At 37.6% G+C, this 9,631-nt stretch overlaps 1 long non-coding RNA gene across 1 annotated transcript; it reads left to right on the top strand.

The window, feature by feature from the left end:
- The first annotated feature begins 235 nt into the window (after window positions 1-235).
- On the top strand, window positions 236-4,994 carry LOC115301580. The gene is made up of 3 exons (XR_003913174.1): window positions 236-314; window positions 2,482-2,571; window positions 4,919-4,994. It is a non-coding gene; the product is annotated as an uncharacterized LOC115301580 (long non-coding RNA).
- The last annotated feature ends 4,637 nt before the right edge of the window (window positions 4,995-9,631 follow it).

Consider the following 9,631-nt stretch of genomic DNA (forward strand, 5'->3'; position numbering starts at 1 on the left):
TAGCAACGGCCAGTTTGCCTCCATTGTGGTTCTACTAGTTTCCCCACATCCTTGGCATCTGTTGGAATTGCCCATTCTACATTTCTGTTAATGTAGAAACTACACCAACTCACACGCTGGGCAACTAGGAACCCTTTAGACAGAAGTTTAGGTTTTTACGCTAGAGATCATTTGTTGGTTTCTAGTAACCATTTATTTTATTTTCAAAGGTGTCTGCTTACCCAGGATGTACGAAGTTGTTTTGGAATCCAACTTCACCCAAATTCTCTGTTCCAGTATCTGTTATGAAGGAAATTCTATTTCCAGAATATGAGGTAACATGCTGAATGACTTTGCTCTCTTGTTTTTATTATTTAATAATTAAATTGTATAATTGATTATGACATTAAATTTTACCTGACAGTTGCTATGTAAATTGTCAGACAACCGTCGCCATAATTAAGGATGATGGGATGGTATTATAGCGTTGTACTTATCCCTGTTACTTTAGACAGTTAAGAAGATTATTCTTTCTTTTTTTAAATGTTTGTTTATTTTTGAGAGAGAGAGAGTGCGCCAGGAATCCACACTTCTTTTCACTTTAAATCTGAGGGGATAGCATTGCCTGAAGCCCTGGGTACTTGTATATTTTGTATATGTACAATATTGTATGGTGTATTACATTTATGTAAATATCTATAAATAAATCAAGATCCACAACTTAGGTAAGTTCTGGGCTCCGATTTCTATCACCCTGGCCCCAAGAATTTGTCAGTCTGTAGCTCAGACTTGCAGCTGCTTTGGCAAACATCAGGAGAACAAGAGTATCTTAAATACTGGGCTTATTTTCCAGATTCTTGCCTTTTCTTAGATTTTGGCCCAGTATCTGTTCATCATCAGGTTAGCTTTTTGATGCTTTGAAGATTGTGTTTTTCAAATTACAAGTAGCTTTCTTAGTTGTCCTCAGCAGAATTACCTAGCCTGCCATAATTAGAAGCAGTAATAATTGACTTTTAAGGTAGCAAAACTGTTTGTTTCCCTCTGTGTCCTAGCTATTACTGGATGCATACCAGTTTTAGTTAGCAGTGCCTCTGGAATAGAGCGATAACTCTAGACTTACATCAGGTATCATATAAACAGTACTTACTCTCTCAGGATACATTGGTTTGGCCAATATATGAACCATGTTCTCTTTTTATTTATTTTTAATTTTTAAATTTGTTTTTTAAATGTTTTTTATTTATTATTGAGACAGAAACAGAGCATGAGTGGGGGAGGGGTAGAGAGAAAGGGAGACACAGAATCCGAAGCAGGATCCAGGCTCTGAGCTGGCTACACAGAGCCGGATGCAGGGATCGAACTCACTAACTGTGAGATTGTGACCTGAGCCGAGCTCGGCCACTTAACCTACTGAGCCACCCAGGCGTGCCTATTGTTCTCTTTTTAAAAATCAACCATATATTTTTAGTAAGTTTTGCTGTTTTGATATCTGTAAAATATAGTATTAAGGTTTTTTGTCTTTTGTTATTATTAAAAGCATTTTCTTAAGTATATAGTAGCTGCTATTCCATCATATTTTGTGTAGGCATATGACAAAATAGTTCCAAGGTCTCTTGTGTGTCACATAGTTTGTCTTTGTAGAGCAATGGTGACCAAGTATCCTTCTGCTAATGTTTAGTAATTCTCTTAGCTTATACTGTGCTACAGCTGTATTATAAAAATATAATAGAAGATGAATAAAAATCAATGCTGGTGATTCCTAGATTACCCATAGCCTTCTCCATATCTGTTCCATTCTCAGTGATAATTTCCTGGTACTTTTAAAAGCTAATTTCCTGTTGAATAAATATTTTTTGAATTTGAAGTGTTAGTCGTTGAGACCTAAAATTTTTAGCAAAGTAGCAGTGTGATTTAATTCATCATGAGTACACCAGGCTGTCAAACTTAGATCATCTAGTTGTTTCTATATATCCAAATCACTGATTATAATATAGAAGAATAACATTTAATAATAATTATAATGATTGTAGCAGTTTATCCTTACAACAATAACTATACATATATAACTCAGTTGATGGCAAGAGTTTGAATTGTAAAGCATTTAAGGAGATTCCCATTCCAGTAAAAATTTAGAATACTTACTTGCATCTGACCGAGAATAGTCATATATTGACAATAAATCCAAATAATATCTTATTCATAATTCTGATATTGACTTACTAAATAGATTCAATGCTAGCCTTTGAGACCACAGTATCATTGATTGTTCCTAAGATTAGTAATGCCAGAAGTAAGGTACAAGTATCTATTTAGCTAATGGCTAACACAGACGCCAAATTGTGGGTTTTGGCCAAATACTATGGCTTTAGCTGGACTAAATGTTTTCTATACTTCTACCTTTTCCATATGTTTGGTAATAATATCATGCTATAATATAACAGTAATCATAGGCTTTTTAAAGTACTGCACTATATAACTTAAACTATTATCTTTTTATAACAGAGTTTTCAAGCCAGCAAAATTTTAATTGAAAAATGTTCATCAGGAAGCAAGGAAAGTGTCATTTTACATCAGCATACCAGAAGTCCTAGGGTATGTGTGATTTTTATTTTAAATTGTGAATCAGTTCCTGTATCTGGCGACAGCTCGGATTCGATTTCTAGTAGTTCTGGAAATTATTTCTTGGTGCCTCCTCAGTCTGGGAAATGCCTCAGAACATTCATTACTGGTGTCTTTGCTGAAGACATACTTTCTCTTTTTCAAATGTGTCATCTTTGTGACACTCAGAAGATACTAATCAGTAGCACAATGTCTGCTGTGAATTTTCCTAAAATTTTGAAAATTTCTGGTCTCACACTCATTTATCACTTCTTGCCTCGGTCTTAGATGATTAAAGAAATATGTTTGTAAATGTTTTGACCAAATGGGGGAATTGGTTATGGCCATGAAACAGTAAAACTGAATTCTCTAAATGGTGACTAGAATCATGCTCATGGCTTTGTTATCATTGTAGTGTATACAAGTAAACTAATTAAATTAAAGATTGAGACTAATAAATGATGACTGAGACAAGCTAAAAAAAGAAGAAAGGGATGAAGTATACATAACTGGTTTAATAAATGTCCTAAACTTTATGGGTGACAAAAAAACAATTTTATTTTTCTCTCATTAGTGCCTTCAGCCTCTGCTTCCTTGATGATATCTCGGGATGCTGAATGGCACAAGGTGGAAAGTCTTAGTGCCTTGGGGCAAATCAAATCCCATTCTAGTCAGTTAACTAGGTTAAAGATATGTCTGTGCCTCCTCCTTTATCTCTCACACAGTTAGGTAATACTTTTGTTTGATGCGATAATGTTTATAATTAATATAAATCATATTTTGTTATATTCCTTATAGTACTTACTAAATATTTATCCATATGTATGTTTGATCATTTTATTCCTCACCAGCCTGGGGTCACATCATCCTTGTTCCCTGTTTTATTTTTGTCACCTATATCACCTAGAGCAGTGACCATCACATAAAAAATAATTGAACCAATGAATGTCACCTTCTAGTTTGGAGTGCCAATTGTACTTTCTAGACTATGATAGTAGCACTGTGTACACTTACCTGTCAGATATTCCTGTTTTTAGTAGCTGCTTCTTCCAATCCATCCTCCTACTGCCTCCTACTTTACTTTTTTAAATTTTTTAAATGTTTGTTTATTTTTGAGAAGGAGAAATGCAGAGCATCAGCACGGGAAGGGCAGGGATTGAGGGAGACACAGAATTTGAAGCAGGCTCCAGACTCCCGAGCTGTGAGCACAGAGGCCAGCAACAGGACTAGAACCCACGAACAGTGAGATCATGACGCAAACCAAAGTCAGGCACTTAACCTACTGAGCCACCCAGGTGCTCCACCTGCTATATTCTTAAAACCAGTAGGTTATGTCACTCATGTCTCAAACTGAGTAACTCCACCTACCAGATAAAGTCAGAGTGCTTCCTTAAGCCCCATAACCCGGCCTCAACACAACTGTCTAGCTTACCTCCCAGTACGTTTCTGCTTTTATGTGGTCTGCATGTACCTGGTCCTCTGCCGGCTCCAGAGCCCTTGGGGACTCTTCCTGCCGCCCCCGCCACCCCCTCCCTCCCGCTGCTTTCTCTGTGCTTGTTCCGGCGGTTCCCTTGGCCTGGGATGTTCTCATCTCCACCTCAGCCTGGGGGAATGTTGCCACCTTTCACGGGCCAGCTCTGTGCGACCTCTCGCCGCCAGGAGATCCAGGTCTCCTTCCCTTAAGAACTGACTTCTCCCTCTCCTGTGTTCTCTTCACCCCAGAAACGTTCATGCCCTCTGTACTCAGGGCCACAGCTGCTTTGTAGTACAGTTACTTTTTTTCTTTCTGTTTCCACCATTATATTGGCTGAGGATATGGAACATGTCATTTTTTTATTTTACTTTCTACACTATCTAGTATGGTAGTATTTCCCAACTCTTTCAATACAATAGCTCTCAAAGTAAGTGACGATATTTGTATGGTCCTGTGGAGTAAAAGGTCGAGGTTGCTCAGGATGACACTAGCTTCTTCAGGTCCTACAAGTGCAGCCCCTAAAGAACCAGCTAACGGGTCAATGGCTCAGCATATTTATGGCACTTTTATACACATTTGAGCCCCTTCCACCAACCAGAAAGCTTTGTTAAGTGTTCATTATATCATTGAATTTAAAAACATAAGAGTTTCCAGTATTTTACACGTTTCTAAATCAACTGATGGACTTTCAGTTCTTTTCTTCTCTGTGAAATCAGTGACTTCAAAGTCAGTCAGAATGTGTATTTTAATGATCATTTCTGGATTTCATTAATTTACCTAAGCAGTTATCATTAGTCAATTGTCATATATTTCACTTTACCAAATAGTATCTATAGTCAATGCATGTTTGTCATTTGATTATTTCAGTTTCTTTTCCTAAGGAAATCTGCATCATTTCAAAATATCCAAAAATGTTTCAGCACACCATCTCTACAATTAAAGGTATGATAATTTTTAGTTTTTATTCAAAAAATGTGTATATTTCAAGTAATAATCACTATTGGTGCTTTTTTGTTTGCTTTCCTGAAATAGTATAGTTGGTTGATTCATTCAGAGTTGACTAAAAGTTTGGATTTGAGTGTGTATTTGGTGGTGTCTGTAAAATTGTGATTGATGGTGCCAATTTAAGGTTTTCAAAAACTTTTGGAAGTATCTCACATTCATAGTTTGACTTGGTATATTATAAGTCAGCCAGTAATATTGACCTGCATTTACAGTGGGCTCACAGTTGTAAAGCATTTTCATGAACACTAGTCTAGTCTGGTCTCAAGCTTCACAATATCCTGAGAGAGGGCAGTTGAAACAGATATTATCCATGTTGTATGTGTGAAAAAACAAAGTTCAGAAAGTGATAAATGGCAGAGCTAGAAGTTAAACCCACACCACCTCTTACTAAATGCAATGTATTTTCCTCTGCACCGAGAATGCATAGGCATTTTGGAATGGCTGGTTCTCTCTCTTTTTTTTTTTGTTTATGTATTTATTTTGAGAGAGACAGAGAGAGGGAGGGAGGGAGGTGGAGAGAGAAAGCACACCTTGGGGAGGGCAGAGAGAGAATAAGAGAGAGAATCCCAAGCAGTCTCCATGCTGTCCATGCAGAGCCCATGTCAGGGCTTGATCTCAGGAACCACAGGATCATGACATAAGCTAAAACCAAGAATTGGACGCTTAACTGACTCAGGCACCCTGGCACTCCTGGAGTGGCTGGTTCTTACCCTCAGTGGCATTGACATCTAGCTTCAGCTTTGTTTTTCTCTCTGAAATCCTAGAAATCTTTCATGATTCTCCATGTTACTTGCTTGTAACTTGCTTTCAACTTGCTTAGCATTAACCTGCTTCCTATGTCATTTCTGACATTCTCTTTTCTTACTGGCATTTTGATTCCTCTGTTTTATATTCCTGTACAACCACACTATCCTTAGGATTAAAAAATTGTTTTTAATGTTTTAAGTTATTACTGAGACAGAGAGAAACAGCATGAGTGGGGGAGGGGCAGAGAGAGAGGGAGACACAGAATCCAAATCAGGCTCCAGGCTCTGAGCTGTCTGCACAGATCCTGATGTGGGGCTCAAACTCACTAACCATGAGATCATGACCTGAGCCGAACTCGGCAGCTTAACCGACTGAGTCACCCAGACACCCCTCCTTATGGTTTCTTTATTGGCATATAATTGACATATAACATTATATTAGTTTCAAGTATACAGCACTATAATTCAATATTTGTATGTATTGCAAAATGATTACAAGAAGACTAATACAATGATACATCTTTTTCATGTGATAAGAACTCTTAAGATCTCTCTTAGCAACTTAAAAATTTTTTAATGTTTATTTATTATTTTGAGAGAGAGATGGAGACAGAGTGCAAGCAGAGGGTGGGCAGAGAGAGAGGGAGACACAGAATCTAAAGCAGGCTCCAGGCTCTGAGCTTTCAGCATAGAGCCTGATGCAGGGCTTGAACCCATGAAATGTGAGGTCATGACCAGAGCTGAAGTGAGATGCTCAACTGACTGAGCCACCCAGGCGCTCCCATTAAAAAAATTTTTTTGTAAGTTTTAAATATACACTACATTATTTCAGCCACAGTGACTATGTTGTATTATGTCCCCAGGACTTATTTATTTTATAATGGAATTTTGTACCTTTTGACCGTCATCACCCATTTTATCTATTACCCAATCCTTGCCTCTGGCAACCACCAATCTATCTTCTGTATATATGAATTGCTGTTTTTAAGATTCCATGTGTAAGTGAGATTATACAGTATTTATCTTTCTCTGGCTGTCCAAATTTATATTCCCATCAGTAGTGGACAAGGGTTCCCTGTTCCCCATAGCTTTACCAAGCCATTCTACCTCTTTGTTTTTTGTGTATCTAGCATAGGTTTTGGGTTTGCAGTTACCATGAGGCTCATATGTAACATCCAAAGTACATAGAAGTCTATATATATTTGATGGCCATTTAGGTTCAAACACATTCTAAGAAAACAAACCAAAAAAAAAAACAGAAAGAAGAAAAAAATGTTTTCTTTTTCCCCTTCTCTTGACTGTTTTTACCCCCTCCTCTACATTTTATACATATATTTTCATAGTTTACATCTTTTTATTGATAATTTTCTTATGTCTAATTGCGACCATTTCCTAAACTTCCATTTAAAGAAGTCCTTTAACATGTCTTGTAAGGATAATTTAGTAGTGATAAACACCTTTATCTTCTGTCTAGGAAAATCTTTATCTTTCATTTACATCTGAGTGATAACTTTATGGGGGTAGAGTATTCTTGGTTGTAGGTTTTTTCCTTTCAGCTCTTTGAATATATTATGCTACTCCCTTCAGACATGCAAAATTTCATCAGCTGAAAGCCTTATAGGTTTTCTCTCTTAGGTAACTTTTTGTTTCTTCTTGCTGCCTTTATCTTCTCTTTCTTGTCTTTAACCTTTGAAATTTTATTATTATTAAAAATGTTTTTAAATGTTTATTTACTTTTGAGAGAGAGAGCGAGCGAGAGAGAGAGCACGAACAGAAGAGGAGCAGAGAAAGAGGGAGACACAGAATCCGAGAGAGAGGGAGACATAGAATCTGAAGCAGGCTCCAGGCTCTTAGCTGTCAGCACAGAGCCTGATGTGGGGTTTGAACTCATGAACTGTGAGATCATGACTTGAGCCAAAGTCAGACAACCAACTGAGCCACCCAGGCATCCCTAACCTTTGACATTTTAGTTATTATGTGCTGCAGTGTGGGCCTCCTTGGGTTCATCTCGTTTGGAACTCTGTGCTTCTTGGACTTGGATGTCTATTTCCTTCCCTAGTTAGGAGACTTTTCAGTTATAATATTTCTTATAAGTTTTCTGCATTTTTATCGTTCTCCTCTTCTGGGACCCCAGTAATGCAAATGTTTGTTCACTTGAGGCTGTCTAAGAGATCTCTTAGTCAATATTCATTTAAAAAATTCTTTTCTCATTTTACTGTTCAGCTTGTGTGCTTTTTATTACCCTGTCTTCCAGGTCACTGGTACATTCTTTTACATCCTCTCATCTACTGTTGATTCCTTCTAGTATGTTTTTTATTTCTGTTATTGTATTTTTTCAATCCTGATTGGTTATTTTTTTAAAAAATATTTTCTATCCCTTTATTGAATGTTTCACTGAGTTCTTCCACTCTTTGGTCCATCCAAATACTCTTTGGTGAGTATTTTATGACCATTACTTTAAATTCTTTATCAGGCGTATTGCTGACCTCTTTTTCATTTAGTTATTTTTATGGGCTTTTTTCCTTCTTCTTTCTTTTGGAGCATATTCCTGTTTCCACATTTTTCTTGACTTTCTGAATTTGTTTTTAGATGGAACTCCTAAACTTGAAGGAATGGTCGCTCTTGTGTATGGTGTCCCCTGTGCAAACTGTGTGCTTGGCAACTTTTGCTATCTGGCTGGAGCGATGGCTGTATATGCCAGTTGGTCTTTTAAACCACTTTTTTTTTTACATAAAGAAGAAAATAATAATAAAATTAAAGTAAAATAAAAAAATAAAAGAAGGGAAAAAAGGAAGAAAAGAAAAGAAGAAAAAAGGAAAGAAAAAACCCCCAAATGGCACTTGGGTGGCTCAACTGGTTAAGTGTCTGACTTTGGCTCAGGTCATTATCTCATGGTTTGTGGGTTCAAGCCCTGCATCCAGCTCTGTGCTGATAGCTCAGAGCCTGGAGCCTACTTCACATTCTGTGTCTCCCCACCCCCCTCTCTCTGCCCCTCCCCTGCTTGTGCTTTGTCTCTCTCTGTCTCTCAAAAATAAATAAATGTTTTAAAAAAAGAAAAAAACCTAGAAGGACAAAAATAAAAAGAAAATAAGACAAATTTAAAAAAATTAAAAATAAAAATTAATGGAAAATAAAAATTAAAAAACTAAAAGAAACAAAAATCCTGGTTTATTTTCTGTGCTGTAGTGCTACAGGGACTGGCATGGGCTTGTGGACCGTGGGACTGCAGACCCTGGGATTGGCTGAGGTTGCAGGCTCACTGTGGGTTGGACCCTGTTCTGGGTTAGGCTTTCAAGGTAAAGGGGGAGAGAGCATTCCTCCAGCTCCTTGACCCTTCTATTTATTTATTTATTTATTTAATATAGTTCATTACTAAGTTGGTTTTCATATAATACCCAGTACTCTTCCCCACAAGTGCCCCTCTCTATGACTATCACCCCCCTTCCCCTTCCTCCTCCCTCTTCAGCCCTCAGTTTGTGCTCAGCATTCAAAAGTCTCTCATGATTTGCCTCACTTCCTCTCCCCAACTCTTTCCCCCGCCCTTTCCCATTCCCATGGTCTCCTGTTAGGTTTCTCCTGTTAGACCTATGAGTGACAACATATGGTATCTGTCCTTCTCTGCCTAACTTATTTCACTCAGCATGACTCCCTCTAGGTCCATCCACTTTCCTACAAATGGCCAGATTTCATTCTTTCTCATTGCCATGTAGTACTCCATTGTATATATACACCACATCTTCTTGATCCGTTCATCAGTTGATGGACATTTAGGCTCTTTCCATGATTTGGCTATTGTTGACAGTGCTGCTATGAACATTGGGGTACATGT

The sequence above is a fragment of the Suricata suricatta genome, chromosome 9 (assembly GCF_006229205.1).
Source record: "Suricata suricatta isolate VVHF042 chromosome 9, meerkat_22Aug2017_6uvM2_HiC, whole genome shotgun sequence".
NCBI lineage: Eukaryota > Metazoa > Chordata > Mammalia > Carnivora > Herpestidae > Suricata > Suricata suricatta.